This window comes from Physeter macrocephalus, chromosome 6 (genome assembly GCF_002837175.3).
Source record: "Physeter macrocephalus isolate SW-GA chromosome 6, ASM283717v5, whole genome shotgun sequence".
In the NCBI taxonomy this organism is placed as follows: Eukaryota; Metazoa; Chordata; class Mammalia; order Artiodactyla; family Physeteridae; genus Physeter; species Physeter macrocephalus.
This window is the reverse complement of record NC_041219.1, coordinates 44,941,305-44,963,746: the sequence shown is the minus strand read 5'-3', so window position 1 is coordinate 44,963,746 and position 22,442 is coordinate 44,941,305. Positions and strand designations below refer to the sequence as shown.

The 22,442-nt window shown below is 42.2% G+C and overlaps 1 protein-coding gene across 18 annotated transcripts in view; it reads right to left on the bottom strand.

Annotated features, from left to right (window-relative positions):
* TNRC6B (trinucleotide repeat containing adaptor 6B) overlaps positions 1 to 22,442 on the bottom strand; it is a 283,431-nt gene that overhangs the window by 124,673 nt on the left and 136,316 nt on the right. The window lies entirely within an intron of this gene.

Here is a 22,442-nt window from a genome sequence, read left to right as displayed (position 1 = left end):
CTTACAACTGCATGTAAATCTACAATTATTTCAAAACAAGAAGTTTAAATTTTTTTAAAAAATCTATTTTACTTGAGTAAGCAATATAAAATGGATCTGGAAGTCAAATGGGTGGTCAAGGCAGTGATGCTATCCTGACTTCAGAAGAAAGGTCACTGTTTGGCTTCAGCACGGGAACCTGATTCCCCGTGAGAGCCCTCCATTCCCCAGACAAGCCCCATCCCTCTCCACCTGTCTGGCCCATGCCCACACCCCACCCCCGCACCACTGCATGCCTGGAATGCAAATCCCACTCCTTTCTTTTGGTTCCAATCAAGGCCTTCATATAGCCAAGAAATTTCCCCTTGGTCATCTCCCCATCCCCTTTAAACCCCTTTTATTCCTGACACCTCAGCTTTTGGTATAGTGGTACACAGAGGGAACTGTGCAGTCCACCAAACATGAAGATGCAGGCTATCCAGATCAGCCATGATAGAATAAAAACTTCCTCAAGCAATAAGCTGCAAATGGACAATTAAGAGGTTTCAGGGACTCGCAACTTTTACTTCCACAAGGGGCTATGAGATGGTGTGAAGAGAGAGAAGGTCAGGGGAGACTCCAAAGACCAAGAATTTGTTGCTGTCTCCACTTCTCCTGGGGTTGAAAGTACCCGCATTATTAGGTATGAGCCATCATCCTGCCTCCTGGCTACACCCTAAAATGGAAAAAGAGATGGATGGGCCAGGACACCTTAACTTCAGGACATCAGCCATCAAAATCCTTCAATTAAATCACCCCTTATATTATGGACGGCAGGCTCACCAAGCAACCATCTAACTCTAAAACACAGGAAACCTGGAATAAGGACAGATTGGGGCAGAATGTCCAATGGGAGTGCTGGAGCCAGGGCAGCCAGGAGGTACACAGGAGTCAATAAAGGGGGCAAGAAGGGAGCCAATAATCTTTACCTAAAAGAAAACCAGCAACCAAACAAATCTGCGTTTACAAATTTCCTGAGCACTCAACTGGTATAGGAACACGGCTCCTGCAACATCAGCTAGACACCCCAGATCTGTCTTAGGAATATAGTTAAGTACTACTGTCAAACAATTCACACACCCGAAAGAAGGAAACCATTGCCCTGACAAAAAGAAACTATATGCTACGTTGTGTCACGGGGAATTGTGGAAGAACTGGAATCTTCGACATGCTGGCGGGGTCTGAGCGTCTACACACAAGATAGAACGCTACAGGTATCGACAAAACTGGCGGTGACGGTGGGGTGAGCTGGGAAGGGCAAGAGATGGGATGCCTTACAGGGAGGGACTCCACCATCATCAGGAAACCTAAGCTTCTCAGAAACAGCCAAGCCCTCTCGCTAAAAGCATATTAGGTGGGGCTTTGGGGTTAAAATTTATAGTTATTTGCTTTCTGCTACATGCCTGCTTTAGCTTTACGTTTTTCACTCATTTTATTAGACATGCTCTGGGACCTTACCAAATGAGACCAACGAGCCCAGCCTTGAAAAGCTAACAACTGCTCTCCAAATACACCAATTTCCTTTTTCCTAAAACAAAGGCTTTAAAAGGGAAAGGAAAGTGAGTGCATTCACAATTCCTGCCAATTTTTCTGGCCAACTTGGGGTTTCCACATTTAAAATTTCCAGTCTTGTATGTACATCTTTTGCTATTAAAAAAAAAAAAAAGGATGAAACAAGAAGGGAAATCAAACACTACGCACCAGAACTAAACCACAGAAGTGCTAACCAAAAGGGAGAAAAATTTCCAAGAAGATAAAATGACTTAAGCAAACACTTGAACAACAGTGAGCACGCAAGGCTAACAAAACTATTTTCTGCCTCCAGCAGGGAAACTTCAAACAGTCCCTCCCCCTCCCTCTTCTAAGTCACTCTAATGTTGACAGAGTGACAAAGGCTCCCCAGAAGGTGGGGCTGGGGAGGGAAGGGGGCTCAACCTCCACCCCTCTCTCCAATGGAGAGGAAACTGCACCTGAGTACATATACACTGCCCTGCCTTACATCCTGGTCATACTCGGGATTCCGGATTCAGCTCCAGGAACATTGTGGCCTGTTCATGGTTACCAAGAATCTGGGGATCCTTCAACAAGGATTCCCCACTACACTTTCCATAACCCACAAGTAACCGGTACTATAGATTTAGGATTCAGGAGGCCAGAGCATCCAGGCTAGGACATGCTAAAATGCTCCAACCTCCACCCCTCACCTACTATAACAGCAGTTCTCAGCAAGATCAGCTGTGAGCTGTAGCATAAACTGTTGCTAATAAAGTTCCTACGTTTCCTAATGATTTTTTCAACAGGAAGGGCTTCCCTGTGTAATAAACCATTTTTCTCCATGCAATCATTTAGTGCCCCCTATAGGCCACACCTTGTTCTGGGTACTCAGGATACAGGAGAAAAAGATGGAAATGGTGCTTACATTCCAGTAAGAGAAAATCAGCAGCAAGCCAACTAACTAATGAATAATATGATTTTAGTAGCAACCGATGAAGAAAATAAAGCAGGCAGGGTAATAGGACAGAATGTGGAGAGGTCAGAGAATGGGTTCTTCTGCATAAGGTAAGGGAAAGCTTCTGAGAAGGTGATACTTGGAAAAAAAAAAAAAAGCCATGTGGGGGAAGAATGTTCTAGAGAGAGGGAAGAACCAGTCTAAAAGGCACAGGGAGGGAACCAACTTGTTAAGTGAAAAGCACAGTAAGATCTGTGTGGCCACTGTTGACACCAAAGTATTTAGCTGAAGTCTGCAGGGTAAAAGGCAGTTAGAAGAGTAGGTGCTGGCATGGGGTTGGGGGCAGGGGTCCACAGTGAACACCTAACAGCACCTGCTATCATGTCCAGGACTCTTCCTGTCCTCCCACTGCAATCAAAGAACCTCCAGCCTCCTGCTGGGCCTCCTCCAGCCCGCATTCCCAAGCCTGGACCTTTGCTTAAGGTGATTTCCACCTCCAGAAATGACTCTTGCTCCTTCAAACAGCTGTCCCTTGGTATCCACAGAGGATTGGTTCCAGGAACCCCCATGGACACCAAATCTTCGGACGTTCCAGTCCCTTATACAGAACGACGGAGTACAGTCGGCCCTCCGTATCCGCAGGTTCCGCATCCATGAATTCAGCCAACCTGGGATAGGGAACCCGCGGACATGGAGGGCCAACAGTATATTGTTTCCATCTAGCTGAAGTTTCCCCACCCTGTTAGATCCAATGCAAGGATTCCTGTAAGCCCCAAGCACTTATTCATTTTTTTCTAAGCAAATATTGACTGTCCACCTTCTAAGTGCCCAGTATTATCCTGGCCCTGGGACCCAGACACAGGTCCTGACTTCGATGGGCTCAGCCTGCTCTCCCAGGGAGAGGAACTGGTAAACGACAATTTCTACACAATGGGGTAACTGTAACAATAAAGGTTCATTTGACTTTTAATCAGATAACTGCCTCTGACAGCAACTTCACTCTTTCGTGGGTATATATGATGTCATCTGCCCAGTGAGCCTGCTTCCCGGAATGCCTAGGACGTCTGGTTTAAGCCTGTTGCTCCTCAAAAGTGTCCTGGTTTGGACACTGACTGAACTCACCCTACCCATCAGGATTAAGCCTCCACTTCTGAGCCTGGCTCGTAAAGCCTGCCCTGCCTGTGGCCTCAATTTACATCTCCATCTCCTCTTCCTCGCCTCCCCAGACAAACCTTCACTTCCCGTTACTAGAACCCACTGTCACCTTCTGCCTTTTCCCTGGTCACCCTGTGCCACCCACGTTTAGTCCAAGAAAGGCACTCAGTAAATACGTGTGAATACAAAGAAATAAAGAGGATGTGTGTCCAACCGTCTCTGGGCTGGCTTGAATCTCTCTCCTACAGAAGTCTTCTTGACAGAACTTCCCTGCCCTGCTCAGAATTCTTCACTATCACCTAGTCATCAATACGCTGCCACGTAACAGGATTTTACAATTATTTCTAGTATTATTAAATTAGGTCACTGTCTCTAAGAATATTGTAAGCACCCTGAAAACAGGAGCCCTAAATCTATAAACTATTATAAAGAAATAAGCCTGATAATTTAAAAATCATACCAGGATTTACTGTGACAAGTAAATTTTGTCCTCTTCAAAGCAGTTATCTTGAAGACATCTCTGTGTTTAGCCCAGTAACATTTCCTTGGGTCAAATAGTTTGGTAACTCCTCTTTCAGACTATACCAGTGCTAGGGCACTTTTTTCAATATCTGAACAGCCTGCTTTATGAAAGCGATGCTAATCTGGATGTATAAATCCTAGAGGACTGGCTTAGAAAGAAATCACATAGCCACACTGTGCGTTCGTTCCTGACACTGCCTTACACAGAGTAGGTGTGCGGCCCCCACTGTCACTGAACACATGAGGCAGGGAATCTGGAGCCCTGGCTCTGCATCCAACACTCACCAGCTCTGGGTAACATACGTGAGAGAAGGAATTTGGCTAGATGATGTCGGGTTACTTTCAGCCCTAACATTTTCTGGTGATTTTACAGAATTAGTAAAATCCAATTTCAATAAAATAATTTGGGAACTATTACATGGGACAAGTATCAAAAAACAGTCTCTACTTTTTAATTGTTAGCTACCAAAAGGTTGATGCCAATAACACAGTGATGGAAGACAAGAAGCAATGAAGGAAATGCTTCCAAGGTCGGAAGGAATTTTCAGAGTATGATAATGGGCTGCAGAAGGGATATATGTAGGGTATACCCAGCTTGAGGACAAGGCTTTTGCCCATGTGACCAAGACCTTGAGAAGACAGAGGAAAGGAAGTAAAGTCATACACAGGGCACGGTACTGGATTAAGAGAAACAGTTTTAGAAATGCAGATATTGTGGGTTCATGTTGTAGCAAAATCTCCAATTTGAGACTAATGGCAACTCAAAGAAAGAAAGTAGGATAACTTCTACTTCTGTCTTTTGAGGAGGAGGTGGTAATACAGAATTAGGCTTTAATGAGGGTACACAGGTCTTCATACTGTTTTTCCATCTGAATATCTCAGAAGGCAGCAATCTAATAACATAATATGACTTCCAGTTTAATAAGTGAATTTTTTTCTTGTAGTTTGGCTACTTGTCAGTATCTTTTTTGGAAAAAAAAACAGTCCTTTTTTTTTGTTTGTTTTTGTTTATTTTTGGCTGCATTGGGTCTTCGTTGCTGCACAGGCTTTCTCTAGTTGCAGCGAGTGGGGGCTACTCTTCACTGCAGTGCACGGGCTTCTCATTGTGGTGGCTTCTCCTGTCGCGGAGCACGGGCTCTAGGCGCACAGGCTTTAGTAGTTGTGGCAGGCGGGCTCAGTAATTGTGGCTCACGGGCTCTAGAGCGCAGGCTCAGTAGTTCTGGCGTACAGGCTTAGTCCCTCCACGGGATGTGGGATCTTCCCGGACCAGGGCTCAAACCCGTGTCCCCTGCATTGGCAGGTGGATTCTTAACCACTGTGCCTCCAAGGAAGCCCTACTTGTCAGTATTTTTATTGATGTATTTTAACTCACAGCAAGAGAGACTTTCTCAAAAATTTTTAGCTTATGATAAAAATTAATTCACCATCAAGATATCACCAAATGGTCCCTTCCTACATTTAATAAATATTTATTTTACAATATCCCTGCTCATTCAACAATTATTTGAGTACATAGATGCGCCAGGCATTTCTTACTGGGAACACCGCAGTGAAGAAAAGAAACAAGAAAAAACCAGGGCTTCCCTGGTGGCGCAGTGGTTGAGAATCTGCCTGCCGATGCAGGGGGGACGGGTTCGTGCCCTGGTCTGGAAAGATCCCGCATGCCGCGGAGTGGCTGGGCCCGTGAGCCATGGCCGCTGAGCCTGTGCGTCCGGAGCCTGTGCTCTGCAACGGGAGAGGCCACAACAGTGAGAAGCCCGTGTACCACAAACAAACAAACAAACAAACAAAAAAAGAAAAAACCAAACACTGACTTAGTCCTGCCCTCATGAAACTAACGGTGCAGCTGGGGAAGAGAGAAACAGATATAAACGTCCACTGAGGCTGTGATAAGTGCTGAAAGGGGTACAGGTACCATGCGTGCATGTGGTGGGGAGCACAGATCTGGGGGTGGGGCGGGGAGAAGGATGCTCCCAAGGAGGTTACAATTACACTGAGACTTAATGGAAGAAAGGGCAAACTGGGGAGGGGCGGGGGTTGTGGGCGTGTCCAAGCAGAGGGGGCAGCCCCGCCAAGGCTGTGCAGCAGGACGAAACCGGGCTGTTGAGGAACTGAAATAAGAGCAGTGTGGCTGGGTCACAAAGGCAGGGGAAGTGAAGTGTGAGGTGAGACTGGGCTGTTCACGGGGCCTGCAGGAGCTGTCGACCAATTTTCTTTTTTCCTCAGAGCATGGGAATCCACTGTTGATATCAGATTTCTAATTCAAAAAGGGCCCTGGCTGCAGGGGGGAGAGCAAGTGCGAGAGGAGCTGGGATGCAGGCCACGCGCGTCCTGCTGGTTCTGCTGGGCTTCCCAGGATCAGGCGCGATCCCCGCAGGAGGCAGACTGCACGTGCTGTTTAACAGAGAGGTTTTTTTGTTTTTGTTTCTTTTTAAATAAATAAATAGCTAGCCAGCTAGATTTATTTATTTATTTTTGGCTGCACTGGGTCTTCACTGCTGCGTGCGAGCTTTCTCTAGTGTCAAGTGGGGGCTACTCTTCGTTGCGGTGCGCGGGCTTCTCATTGCGGTGGCTTCTCTTGTTGCAGAGCATGGGCTCTAGGCACGTGGGCTTCAGTAGTTGTGGCACGTGGGCTCAGCAGTTGTGGCTCACGGGCTCTAGAGCGCAGGCTCAGTAGTTGTGGCGCACGGGCTTAGTTGCTCCGCGCACGTGGGATCTTCCTGGACCAGGGCCTGAACCCGTGTTCCCTGCATTGGCAGGCGGATTCTTAACCACTGCGCCACCAGAGAAGCCCCTAACAGAGAGGTTTCAATGAAAAGAATCGTTAACTAGGTACAGAGTTATTCACTAGTCACTGAAAAATCAGAGAGAGAGAGGCAGAGTGAGCGCTAAGGTACTGAAGAGGTAGCAGCAGCCCTAGGGCTGGGGAAGAAGGGAAGAGGCTCCGAGCAGGGGGCTTGGGTGGGTGCCAAGGGCTCGGGGGGTGCAGGGAAGCTGGTCCTGCAAGTGTTGGAAAACTGGAAAGTGCATTCAGCTGCTGCTACAGGAAGTCCCTGCTGCTGCCGCTGGGGCAAAGAAGTATTGCTCAAGTGACCCTCATGGGAAGAGGAAGCAGACAGGAAGAAGAAAGAGGCCCTGCAGTCAGCCTCTCACACGTCCTGTTGGTATAGCCTGACAAAGAGCTAGGTGGCAAGCACACTTGTGGTTGGTAGAATCCCAGCTTTCACATCACGAAACAGAGTACAGAAGGGTGGGCTTGGAGCTGAGAAACACAAGCTTAATAACTGAAAAATCACACACACATACACACAAGTGTGTCAAACAAAACTTTTACCAGCCTCTGTTCTTCTCCAAGATGGTCAAATGACTCAGGAATCAAACGTATCAAATGCAGGACACCAGTGATTGTAGGACACACCAACATTTTAGGTACCATTAAGAAAAACTGCTGCCAATTAAGCTGACTCAATGCCAAGTCGCCATGAACTGTAAGATGCATCCTTATTTCAAAGATGTTAAAAGATTAAGAAAAAATGTATATCTCAGAATTGACAAAACAGCTAAATATTCTTGAGCAATGTCTCAAATGTAATCAAGTCACTTCTGTAGAAAATTATTACTGAAGAAACATCCAAATAAAAGGAAAATACTGAAAACCAGGAGCTCCAAGGAGATCTGCTTTAGTCATTTTTTTTGGTTTTTCTTTTTAACTTTTTATTGTAAGGTAATTGTGGATTCACATGCAGTTGTAAGAAATAACACAGAGAGATCCTGCATCCTCTTCACTCAGTCTCCTCCAATGGTAAATCTTACGTAACTATGGCACAATATCACAACTAGGAAACTGACATTGATATAATCCACCAACCTTATTAAGATTTCACTAGCTTTATAATGTACTCATCTGGGCCTGTGTGCGCATGCGTGTATTCAGTTCTAAGCAGTTTGTCATGTGTGAATTCAAACAACCACCACCATACCATAGTAAGGTACAGAAGAGTTCCATTACAAGAATCCCTTGGGCTACCCTTTAATAGCCACCGCCATCCCTCTCCCCTGCCAATACCTATGTACATTATTTTTTAAGGAAAAGACCCTATATATTTTTATCATTTGTCATATTAATTGAGAGTTCTTTTTTCCATATTTAAAGAGTGATTAAAGAACAAGATAACTCAGTTGGCTTTGGACTAGCTATTCCTACACAGCAGTACAATGCAAAGTAGATAAAGACCTCTTCAAATAAGGACATCTTATTTTTCAAACAAGAGATGGCATCCTTCCTAACCCCGTCAAGCACTCTCAGGCTCTCAGCATCCTCTCCTCCTGAATCGCTGCAACACTGAATGGTAGCTGCTATTATGATCACTGTGGTTGTTATTAGCCTGATTGTGTCTCCCATGGTCCAGTTTTGCCACACTCTGATACATTTTCCACAGAGCAGCCCCAGAGTGATCTTTATAAAAATAAAGTCCAAGCATGTCATTGGCTTGCTTACAATCCCTCCACAGCTTTCAGGACCAAGCCTCATCTCCTTAGCCTGCCGTCTGGGGCTCTTCAAGGCCGGGCGCCTACTTGCTAACCAGCCTCTCCAGGTCCAGGTCAGGAAGCCACTTGTCACCCCTCTCCCCTGGGCCACTGCTCATGCCTGTCATACTGAGGGCACTCTCTCCTCAGCAAAAACCTCCCTGATGGCTCTTCACTGTAGATTTTACAACCATTCACCATGCGGGCAATCTTTCATTTTTTTTTTATTGTGGTAAAATACACATGATATAAAATTCACCGTTTCGAAGTATACAGTTCAGTGACATTAAGTATTTCACTCAATTTTAATACAAGTTTACCACTCTAGATGCACCAGGCACTGAAGTACAAAACGATTTTCCACAAAAGAGCAGAAGGGCATCAGAAGTTCCAAATCATGACAAGACGTAAAGTCTCATTTAATAGAAAGGGTTAAGTGATGAACAGTCAAGACCAGAGCCGTACAACATGGTGGCTACTAGCCACACGTAAATTGACTAAAATTAAATAAAATTTTAAAATTACTTCCTCAGTCACACATCTCAAATGTTCAAGAGCCACACGTGGCTCCTGGCTACCTGACTGGATAGCACAGACACAGAACATTTCTATCACCCCAGAAAATTCTACTGGACAGCACTGCTTAAGACTATTTGAAAAAGAAATCAGAAATAGCCGGCTGGTGTAAGGCAAGGCACACAGGCCAGAGCAAAGCCACAGCTACAAGGGAAGCTGACGCATGCTGGAAGCATGCAGAAACCCAGTACACAGAGACCACAATCTTGGCCTGTGTCCATACCCAAAGGCCATAAAAACTCCAAGCTAATCTGTTCCCTAAGGTATGCTTTTAAAAAATAATCAGTGCTGGCAATAAGGATACTAATGAAAGTGTTAACAGCAGTATGTGCAGAGGCTGAGAATGGAAGGTGAAGAGGGTAGAGGCACTGAGGGGCTATCAAGCCCTCTCCAGCAAGGGCCACGTTCACCGTCCTAAAGACCGACCTCAGCTAGGGAGACGCGGTGGGTAGGGCAGTCCAGGCAGGGCCCAAGGTCACAGAACTGGTAGGTACCAAGATTCAAACACAGGTCTGTCTGTTTCCCAGTGATCCTGGCCACTCCACGAGACTGCAGAAACCGCAAAAGCATGCAGCTTTAAAGCAGTGGGTGGCTGGAGCCTTAAATATACAGCTAGGGAAATAACAGGAGCCAGTTCTAAGGTAAGCAGGGGCCAGTACAAAGGGCTTTGTCTTCCAGGCTAGATTTGGACTTTATCTTGGTGAGGGACCATTGAAGAAATCTACTAAGCCATGTAAACTAAATTTTAAACAACCAAATTTTCGTTTTTAGAAAGCTAACCTTTAAAGAAAAAGAAGCCTATGCAGCAGGAGAAGAGATAGACCAAAGGATAGATGCATTAGGATACAGCACACAGTAGGAGAAAGAGTTAGGCTTTGGGGTCAGACTCCACCTAGCTCCACCCACAAGGTAACCTTAGGCACAGGGTTCCCCTCCCAGAGCCTCAGTTTCCTTATATGTCAAATGGAGACCATCTCCCCACACATTTCTGTGGTAGGTGAGGAACTGGCCTCTGCGGACTGCTGCCAGAGTTCTGGTGACACCCTCCTGCTGTTCTCTCTGGGATGGAGGTCTGTAAGGACAGTGCGGGGCTAAGAGTTGCCAGGGCCTCTGGCTGCCCTGCAGGGAAAGCCTGTCAGACTGAAGCAAAGCACAGGCAAGCACAGCCTCGAGGTCCAGAGTGGGGTACAGTCCTGGGCTTCCTAGTGCCACAGGCCCGTAAGTTCCTCTTTTGGTTTAAACGTTTGCGCTAGATTTAGGTTGCTCGCAACTGAGAGACCGACAATAAGTCTGTGGTGAGGATTATATGTAAATACATGTAAAGCGTGTGAGGTACTCAATACAGGTGGTGTTCTTAGTACTACTAAAATAGTTCAGGCAGGAGAAAAGAGCCTGCACTAAGGCATGAGCAAAGAGAATAAAAAGGAAAGATGAAATCTCAGAAAGACATTCAGGAAGCAGAATCAAAAGGGCTTGGTAACTGACTAAATGTGAGAGGTAAGAGAAAAAGTGTAAGGCAGTCATTTTCAACAGGGGTGATTTTGCCCCCCAGGGGACATATGGCAGTGTGTGGAGACATATTTGATTGTCACCGCTGAGGGGGCCAGCGTCCTACTGGCATCTAGCGGGTCAAGGCCACAAATGCTGCTCAACACTCTACAATGCACAGGACAGGCCCCCAAAACAAAGAATTATCCAGGTTCCTAGATTAGGGTAACTGGTAAAGAACAGGCTATAAATCGAGAGTGAGCACGCAGGCGGAAGACTACAGATGTGGGGCTGGGGGAAGGAGGCAAGAGACACTGAGTTCAGTTTGGGATATGGCAACACTTGTGTGCCCACACGGGCATCCAGATAAAGATGGTGAGCAGGGCTTGGAAACTTAGAGGAACAGTGGAGCTGGGAAAAAGAATCAGGAATTTTACAGGGCACAGAGACAGTAGCCCAAGTCCCAGAAGTAATGAGTTTCTCCAGAGAGTAGGAAGAGAGGATGGCAAAAGACAAATCTAAAGATGATATAAGTCTTAGCAAACCACAGCTTATAAAACCACTTTATCTTCTTTACAATTTAATTGACTTTAAGTTCTAGAGAAGATGAGTATCAAAGAATGTTACCAAGAGTCTGTTAAATAGTTTCCATCCTCACCTTTATTTAAGATTCTAACACTGTCTCCACTGCAGTAAAGAGGAAATGTTTAGGAAGTGATAATGATAAGACTCTACACTCACCTACTTGTTTTAACCACTGAAAGCAATGCATAAAAAAAGTTACAGAAAATAATTGTGACCAAAGTATCAAATAGTTCTCAATGAATCTGCAAGCAGAAATAGATTCACAAATTCTCTTATCAATTTTAAGCAAAGACTGTCTGAGCCATGTACCTTCAAAGCTATTTTATGAAGATAAAACTCTGTCACTCGACAAACATTAACAGGCTTGCTTGGCAGCGGGTGGGGTGGAATGGACAGGTTCCCACACTGTTACAGAGAACAGAGCATTGTCATGCCCACTGCCTCATCTCCCTTGACTATTTGATCTGTGTAGCAAAACTGTGACACAGATACTGCCATCTCTGTTTTATAGTTGAAGAAACCATTTCAGAGATTTTATGTGATTTGCCCATGCTCACACAACTAGATAATGGCAAGCAGAGATGACATGCCCTGTGAAACCTGAGGGGCAGATGGGGAGGCAGGAGAAATACCTGACCAAAGGGCCCAACCTGTGCCTGCTTTTTGTATGAAAATTAGGGCTGGTCCAAGAGTAACAATCACATGTCTTATATCTATTAGTTCTTTAATCCTTAAAACTATGAGATCGGAACTATCAACATCCCCATTTTATAAGTGAGAAACCTGAGGTTCAGAGACTTTAAGTAAATTACAAAGGGTTTACACATAAGAGGCAGATCTGAGGCTTGAACCTAGGTTTGTCTGATGCCAAGCCCATGTTCTTAATTTAAACTTTTTCTTTTGCTTAATATTGAATTTTCCATGTTATTTTGGTGAGATAAAGGTTTGAGCTTTTTCTTGCTAGCCAGATGACTACATGTCCAGATGGGCTGGAAGAAATTAAAGCTAGTTTTATTTATTGTGTTCTTACTCTCTATTCAGTACATGATTTGAACGGAATGGGGCAGGTGTAAGCTATCATTAACAGCTTCTACACTGGAGAACTTAGTGGGAAAGTAAATGTTCTAAAGGAAGTCTGCCCCAAGAACAGGCTGCTATCAACCTTGACTAGAATAAATTGGACTCTCTTAGTCAACCACTCACATTTTGAAGTCTTATCAACAGGAGATTAGGGACAATAAAATTAAATGGCTGACATGTCGAAATAGAACCTAATGTGGGAAACATTTTCCATCTGGCTCAGTTACTCAGATGCCAAGAAAAAAATGAAATGAACGGGAGATGGGCATATTGTTGCTTTGCTAAAAATGTTAATATGCTTTCACATGCCGTTAAAAGCCCCTTCAGCAGAGTCTTAAGACACAAATGTCACGTCTGCAGTGGCAGAAGCCTCCTCAACACCAGAGACATGAGACAGACAAGGATCACTGGGCCCGCCTTTTCCTTCTCCCTGTTTCAAGCATCTCTCAGCGACAAAGAATTCAAAACACATGTAAAAATAAGTACTCAGTGCTTGAATTTTTGGATGGAGACCTGACATTTCTGTTATTTTTCTGCTCTTAAAAACAATAAAACTTATGAGGGTAACTTTTTCAAAGTTTTAAAATTTTTTATTATTAAATATTTAATACATACGAAACAATATCCGTGTACGCAGTACTCAGTTAAAGACTAGAACACTGCCAGTACTTAGAGCCCCTGGTTACCCTCTGTGATCCCACCTTTTCCCACCCTGACAGGTAACTACCCCTCAGTTGATGCTTATTACCCCCTTGCTTTACCACATAATGCTTAAACAATAACCTAAACAATATATTTGACTGTATACATTCTGAATTTTATAAATGGAATCATACTATTTTATTCTTTTTGTGACTTGCTTTTCTCACTCAACACTATGTTCCTGAAATTCATTTGTTACGTTGTGTTATAGTTCATTCATGTAAAGGTTGTACAGAGTTCCATTGTTAATATACCACAATGTATTTTTTTTTAACACATTATCCATTTTCCTTCTGACCAACATTTAGGCTTCCAGTTTTTACTAGTATATGCAATGTTGCCATAAACATCCTGGAACACGTCTCCCCATACAAACATATACACAAGAGCTCTTCAGTGGGGGTAGGTTCCTGCCCGCAACTCAAACTGCTGGGTCACAGGGTGTCCATGTTCTCCAACTTTACTGGATATTGCTACACTGTTTCCAAAGTGGTTACTAAAATTTACACTCCCACCAGAAGAGTATAAAAATTCTCATTGTCCCATATCCTCACCAATTCTTGGTATTTTCAAATCTTTGAATTTTTGCTCATTTGATGAGTACAAAATCTTATCTCACTGTGCTTTAACTTGCATTTCCTTGACTACTAATTAAGCTGCATTTTTTCCCTATATTTATTGGACATTTGGATTTTTCTCTACTGTGAAATTCTTATTTCATTTGTTTTCTTCTACTAGGTCTTATTCTTATTGGTTTGTAGGAGTTCTTTATGTATTCTGGATTCAAATCCTTTGTTGATCATATGTGCTGAAAATATTTTCTCCTAGTTTCTCTTACTTTCACTATAATGTCATTTGATGAATGTAAGTTCTTAATTATGATGAACATGAATGTATCAACTTTTTTCATTCATGATTTGTGCTTTTAGGATTGTGATTAAAACATCCCTGTCCCAAGGTCATAGATATTCTCCTATATTTGTTTCTAGAATTATTAAATCTTTTTACATTTATCTGAACCCATATGGCATTTATTTTTGTACCCAGTGTCTGACTTGATCCTTACACACAGGGTGAAGATGGTCTTGTGAAATGGAGGCAGAAATTGGAGTGATGCAGCCACAAGCCAAGAAATGCCAAGGACTGCCGGCAAACACCAGAAGCTCGGAAGAGATAAGGAAAGATTCTTCCCTAGTGCCTTTTAGAGGGAGCCTGGCCCTGTCAACACCTTGATTTTTGACTTTCAGCCTCCAGAGCTGTAACAGTGTAATTTTTTGATGTTATAAATCACACAGTTTGTGATATTTTGCTATGGCAGCCCCAGGAGACTATCACAATCATATAGAGCAACCCAGCACCATTTGTTGAAAAGTCCATCCTTTCCCCTACTAATCTGCCATGTCAATTGTCACCTCTCCCACTGATAGATTGGTGAGGCCACTTCTATCATAGATTCCATACATGCTTGGTGGTCTGGGTCTAGGCTTTCCACTCTGATCCACTGATCCATCTCTACCCCTGCATCTATACAAGGTTGTATTCATTACTACAGCTTTACCGTAAGTCATGATATCTAGTAGGGTAAGTCCTCCTACTTGTTATTCCTGTTTTCTTCCGTATAAATTTAAAAATCAGAGACTTCTCTGGTGGCCCAGTGGTTAAGACTCCCAACGCAGGGGGCCCAGGTTCGATCCCTGATCAGGGAACTATACACGACATGAATACCGCAACTAGAAGTTCGCATGCCGCAACTAAGGAGCCGGCAGGCTGCAACTAAGACCTGGAGCAACCAACCAACCAACCAAATAAATAAATAAATAAATAAATGTAAGTAGGCTTATAAAGTTTCAGAAAAATTACTGGGTGTTCTTAAATGGAATTGCTGTGGACTTAAATGCCAATTTGAAGAGAAATGACATCTTTAAATTACTGAGCCCTCTCACCCATGATCATGTGCTTATTTACACCTTCATGTCTCCTAATACAAGTTTACATTTTCTTCCATGGAGATCTTACTAGGTTTAGCTCCAAATTTCTTACTTTTTTCTGTTGCTACTGTAGTAATACTTTTAAGAATTATATTCTTAATCAGGGAATCATTTAAATCAGCAGCCCCCAACCTTTTTGGCACCAGGGACTGGTTTCGTGGAAGACAATTTTTCCACGGACGGGGGCTGGGGGGATGGCTCAGGTGGTAATGAGGGCAATGGGGAGCGGCAGATGAAGCTTCACTGGCTCGTCCGCCGCTCACCTCCTGCTGTGAGGCCTGGTTCCTAACAGGCGGCGGACTGGTACTGGTCTGTGTGGCCCAGGGGTTGGGGACCCCTGATTTAAATAAAAGAGATGAAACTCTGCTGATCTTTAGAAACAGCTCCTAATGCCCAGTAACCTCTTGAATGAGCATCTCAGACATTTTAATAACCATATTAATATCTGATATTTCAGTGCTCGTTATGTGTCAGACACTGCCCTAAATATGTCATCCTCACACATCTGAGGTAAATTCTGTTAACCTCATTCTACAGTTGAGGAAACTGGCTTAAAGAGGTAAGGACGCAAGGAGGCACTTTGGAAACAGAAACCAGTATTTGGTCCTGCTGCATAATCTCTTAAATACTATTGTATTGACCCCCTGTATTGTGATAGATGAGAAGAATAAAATCCACTTTAACCTCAGAACCAAAAAGGAATTACTGTTTCCTAAAAATCAAAATCCCTTTAGGCTGCCCAAATTCACTTGATGGGTTCTCTAAATCAGAATAACATTGACAGTATACTTAAGGATTCAAAACTACTTTTCTGATTAATTTAGAAGAACATGCTCTATAGATGATCATTTCCAACCCTTTTAAATAATTATATTTTAAAAAATTAGATAACTCGTAAACTGAGAATGTCACAAAAGCTAGTATTTCTCTGTTGGTTAACAATGTAACTTTCAAATAATTATTCAATTACTATTTTTCCCTCAACGCTTAAATGTCAATTTTCAAATTAACAACTCACTTTAAAGATTCAGTAATGAACCTCACTCAGATCCTAAAGCTTCTGGGTTGATGATCATTACTGCTTCTGTGGGCAAACCAACACGACTAATCTCGTGATTTCGGGATTACGTTAATACATTATGTGTAAATTCTTTCTTCATATTAGAGTAGCAGTAATCTTTTGACCTCTAGTCAATACCAAAGAATCCTTTGCAGTACTGGTGCATAAAAACATGATCTCACCTAATATTAAATAATCTGTGAATGGCATCTATTTAATTACTACAATGCTACAAATATTATTTATTATTCTATCAAGCACTTGGGATGCATCATTGAACAAAACAGACAAAAGGCGCTGACAATTTCCCCTAAGAGAATAAGCCAAACAATTGAGAAAATGGGCTCAGCACGCTCCCGTGTGATTCAGTTGTCAGGAACAGCTGATCAGCCTCCTAGATCACATCTGTGGAATACACCTGAAATTAACATCATCGTCAAAATTAATGTATGCTGGGAAGAGTGCCCTCTGCTACATGCTTGTACACCGCCTTCAAACTGGAAAAACTGAACAGTGCTGTTTAGTAAGATAAAAAGGTATCAGTACTTTCAAAATTACTGCCAAGAGCTTCTTAATATCAATAATTTCACTGGATAAATGAAAATAAAGATTAGAAAGCAATTATATTTGTCTTATGCCCATTTCAGCAAACTGTTGGTATCCCTACAAAAACCCAGTAATTGGCAACTTATTAAAAACAAAAAAAGCAGCAGCAGTGGCGGCTGAGAAGAGAACAACAGCAGGTGGTGTAAGTATAGCAAGAGCTCCTTGATAGCCGCAGGCAGCTCTGCAGTTACCGGAGTCAATTATTCTCACAGAAGAGCATCAATGAGGCCAAGCAGCCCCCGGGTCGGTTACACATGTAATCATTCAGAGATACATCATGCTTACAAATAATGGTGCAGGCATTAAAACCCAAGTTCCACAAACTGCTTTGCAACACTTAAAACTTACTCTAGCTAGTAGTAACTTGGTAGCATTTTCTGAACACAGTGGGGCAGAGGAAGCAGAAGGGCAGGTCAACAGCCAAGAAAAGATACACTGTCTGGCCTCCGCTAGTGGCTGGGAATCCAAGGTGGCAGTAGGTGAATCTGGAATGACTGGCCCCAGACACTGGCCACAGCAACCGAACAAAGAGGAGAAGAATTGAACCTGCATACCCAGTTTACCTTAGTGCTCCATGAATAAATACAGGACTGACTGAAATTTGCAAGTACATGAAAAGATCCTGCCCCATACCTCCTTCTCTTATAACGAAACAATAAAGAACCCACAGAGACTAAACACAGTACAGATGGCTTACTGAAATACAAAAGACAAAATATTCATATCCTCTAAAAATGTAAAGAGATGTGGCAACACATAAAGACACAGAGTTATGTATGTCGCTCAAAACTTTGCATTTTAACGATTTTTCTTCTCTTTTCCTTTCTTCCCCTTTTTTTTGATTCCCTTTCATTTACTAAGTGGCTGGTAGGGGTGAGAAGTAGAGGGCTGGAGAAGGTAATGCTGTTTGGACAGAAAGAGGACAAGGAAGAGTAAGGAAGGAAAGGAAAAGTGAGACAGACACTTCATAAAGGGCAATAAGAGACAAGACAGAGGTCCAAGTTGAGGCTGGCCACTAGCTTTCCACCCCGCAACTAACAGCCCTTCTGGATTCTAGATAGATCACTGCACCCTGCAGAATGATGAGGCCAGAATTTTCCGTGATTTCTGAAGGTACTTCTCAGCTGCACCTGCTATGTGGCAGGAAATAAAAACAAAACATAAAATCGCAGAAGTAGAAGGCCTCACCACATGAGAATGTTCTGATGACTGAACCCAAAGCTATATAAAGAAAGAAAAAGGATCTTCACGTCTCAAAATTTCATCTTAAATATAGAATTTATTGTAATTGTAAAGCTTTTCCATAAGTGGCATTTATCAAAGTAATCATTAAAGAGTTTACTGGACTGTGGAAAACAGTTTGGAGGTTCCTCAGAAAAATAAAAATAGAATTACCATATGATCCAGCAATCCCACTTCTGGGCATATATCCGGGCAAAACTATAACTCAAAAAGATACGTGCACTCCTATTTTCACAGAAGCACTATTCACAACAGCCAAGACATGAAAACAACCTAAATGTTCATCGACAGATGAATGGATAAAGAAGATGTGGTACATATATACAATGGAATACTACTCAGCCATAAAAAAGAATGAAATAATGCCATTTGCAGCAACATGGATGCAATTAGAGATTATCATAAGAAGTGAAGTCAGAAAGACAAATATCAAATGATATCACTTATATGTACAATCTAAAATATGACACAAATGAACCTACCTATGAAACAGAACCAGAATCAAGGACACAGAGTACAGACTGCTGGTTGCCAAGGGGAAGGGGGCTGGGGGAGGGATGGAGTGGGAGGTTGGGGTTAGCAGATGTAAGCTTTTATTTACAGGATGGGTAAACAACAAGGTCCTACTGTACAGCACAGGGAACTATATTCAATATCCTATGATAAACCATAATGGAAAGAACATTAAAAAAGAATGCGTGTATCAATATATATTTACAACTGAGTCACTTTGCTGAACAGCAAAAATTAACACAACACTGTGAATCAACTGTACTTCAATAAAAAACTATCAAGGGAAAAAAAGAGTTTACTGGGCTATTTTCCCAATTCTGTCTATTTTACTCCACATTTGTACGTTTTTGCATCTTATGACATACCTGGAAGAGGTTAAAGTAGAAGCAAAGAGTATTCTAAAAAAAAAAAAAAAAAAAAAAAGAGTATTCTTATGAAGCTGACTTCTGCTATGGAAGGGCAAGTGGTGGGACATGGATTAATGTAAAGAGGAAGGTGGGGCAAACAGCCAGAAGCAAGACTGATGGGAATCCAGTAAAGGGGCGAGTGAGACCCTGGGCAGTGGGGAAAACCTGGCATCGTTGTGACATGTGAGATCACTGTGATGCACTAGTGTCCTGACACCGGGCTGGGAAGCACCAATAGCTTAGGACCAAAAATATGTTTTGTTTTGAACTATCCGTGAAGTTTGCTAAACAACACTGTGAACACTAATGATTAGTTCTCTCTAAAACACTCAACAAGACAGGCTGATAAGCAGTGGCCAGCATTTTGGGGAACCCGCTGGTAAGCTAATGCCAACCTGCAAAGCTGAAGCCCATTCAACACAGACCTTGGCCTCATCACAGTCTAAGGCAATAGGCCCCAAGGTCCTCCTCACTAAATTCAAGTGTTTTAGATCAAAACATTAGTGAAAGCCTGGGCAAGAAGAAAGAGGTTAGTAAGAGTGTGAGGAAAGACAGGATGGAAGCAATGTCCCCGCCCCCCACACACACCCGAGTCATCCCCTCCACTCAGTCCACTCCTCTTCCTATTCAGCCGGCATTCTACATATGGGCTCCTTTAATACATCTGCAAGAACTTGAGATCTGTATGGGCCAGTGATATGGAAGAAACATTTTGGTCTTTACAAATCTATGAGGGTGATTATCTGACACTGTGGGCTATATAAATCCAAACTAAGAAATAAGTCATTTGCTACTGAGGCATTACATAAATCAGATTAATCTTTAAGAAATGGGTTCGTCTCCTTTTGAAAGACAGACTCCCTTCTGTTTCACAATTTTCCGTCGTATCTCCCATCCTATGCGAGTTTATACATACTCACGAGCAGCAATGGTTTATTTCCATTCCTTCACTGAGTATGGGAAAGTCAAATCTATTTGCAATTATAATACCCTAAAAGTAAGTTATTTGATTCTTTCAAATGTGAAAGGTAACAAGTGAAAACATTCTTGTTAAAACTCATAATAGAAACTTGGTCATTCGTAAAACAGGCCTGCCAGAGGCCAAAAAAAAAAAGGGGTGGAGGGGGGAGTCATTTAGACGTTTTAAAAGCCTATTCTGGTTTTTAAAGCATTGCTTGAAGCAGGGTATACAGGAATATAAAAGTCAAATTAAATGACTTTAAACTGGAACAAATAGGAATTCTCTGACTTTCAAAATCCATCAGGCAGTTTTCAAAATGCAGCTACTAGAGGTGGGCAAGGATTATGCCTTTTGCTTGCTGACCATTATAACTCCTAGGAATGCAACATGGCCAGCATACCATAAACACTCAATATAATCTACTTATATATACATTCATTACTACATAAATAAAATGCCTAGAAGAATATGCATCAGTTGTTAACAGTGGTATCTCTACAGAGTTGGATTGGGGGGGAGTGGTGTTTAAAATGAGAAATGGGGGACTTTTAGTTTTATGTACTTCTCCTGATTTAAATTTTAGGCAAGAATATTATTTTTTAAGTTCTTTTAAAATGTTTAAACAATCTCAAACTTATAGAAAAGTTGCAGGTATGGTACAAAGAGCTCATTCTCCCAGAACCATTGAGAGTAAGTTGTCAGTCTCATACTTCATCACTCCAAATACTTTAATGTATGTTTTTCTTAAACAATAAAATAAAATCTCCTATGGAACTAAAATACAGCTATCAAAATCAGGGAATTAACACTGATACATTACTACCATTTAATCCTCAGGCCCCATCCAAGTTTTGTTCTTGTCCCAGCAATGGTCTTTTAAAATAAAAGGACCCAGGTCAGCATCTTATGTGGCATTTAGTTGACATGACTCTTTAGTCTCCTTCAGTCTGAAATAGTTCCTCAGCCTTGTTTTGACTTTCATGACCTTGAACTTTTAAAGATGATCACAGATCATTTAATTTGTAGGATGTCCCTCAAATTGGGTTTGCCTGATGTTTCTTTCCTCAAGATTAGATTTGGGTCATGCACCTTGGCACAAATATCACCAATGCAATATTGCATCCTATCAATTTCAGTTTGTCCCATTACTGGTAATATTCATTCAGGTCACTTGGTTAAGGTGGTATCTACCGTGCTTCTTGACTGTAAAGTAACTCTTTTCCCCCCTCTGTATTCAATAAGTATTTTGAGGGGAGGTACTTTAAAATTTAAATAAGACATTTTGAATTTATTCATGCGTCCATACAAAGGTTTTATTTCAAAGTAGGTGAAATCGTGAGAACCTTCACATTTCTCTTTTATTCAATAGGTTTTAACCAATAACTATCACTTCTGAAATTTTGATGATCAAATTATCCCAAATTTGGACAGTGGGAGTGCCTTCAAACTGGCGTGTGTCCTTTTGAAATATCTCCATAATTCTTGAAGACTTCTTTGCTTTCTAGCACAAGATATTCCAGGTTCATTTTAAACTTTTCTGCTCTAAGTGCGTAATCAGCCATTTGTCCAAGAAGTTGAGGTTCCTTTTAGTGGAAGAGGGTATTTAGAAGCCAAGATCTGGGCACGTGATGTGCTCATTGCTATTGAGGTATTGCTGCTCTCAGGCACTCTCACCCTCTTTACGGACAGAGCAAATAGATGAATATACATATGTATATAAATACACATGCATACATTTTACATCTGTATCATTTCTATATTTATCAATACTTATTAAAATTCATGAGTTCACACTAATACTTCTGATTCCAATCTCACATCACAAGGTTCATTCCAGTTTTCTCCCTTTCAATATTTGTAACTCCCTTCTCCAACAGTAAGAGTTGCTGGCTCCCATTATTCTTAACGTACATATGTATTAGATCAATCCTCCTCCTGTATTTAACCAATCTCCCAGTGCTGCTGCCACCCCAGGCTCACGTGAATGCCCTGCTCACCTCTCTTTGGGTCCAATACACCACACCAGACCTTCCCTGTATGTGAAGGTCGCCTCATCCTACTTGGGCTCTAACACCCCGACCAGGTCACCTACCTTCTCTGTCTACCTAAGAAGTGTTAGGACTGAATTGTTCAGGAAGGGACAATTTTTAAAAATTAAGTGTAAAAAAATATTTTTTAAAAAGAGTATCCATTAAGTTGGAACTTGTGATAATTCAGACAGCCAAGCTAAAGTTCACTTTTGCATCAAGTCTGAAGAACAGGTTTGTTAAGTAAATTAATAGTGTAAACAAGCTTATAACCCAGATGTTTAACCTACTTAAGTAATTGTTTTCAAGCACTCTAAAATCACTGGGCATGTACTTCCCTTTAATTACTGTCTAATTACAAGTGATTTCTATTTTCTTCATTATAGTTTTGATAAGTCCTCTGTTTGATTACACTTTAAGAATTACTATTTAAACTCGATACAGTTAAGATCCTTTTAAAAATGTCTCTTTGGGTTTCCCTGGTGGCGCAGTGGTTGAGAGTCCGCCTGCCGATGCAGGGGACACGGGTTCATGCC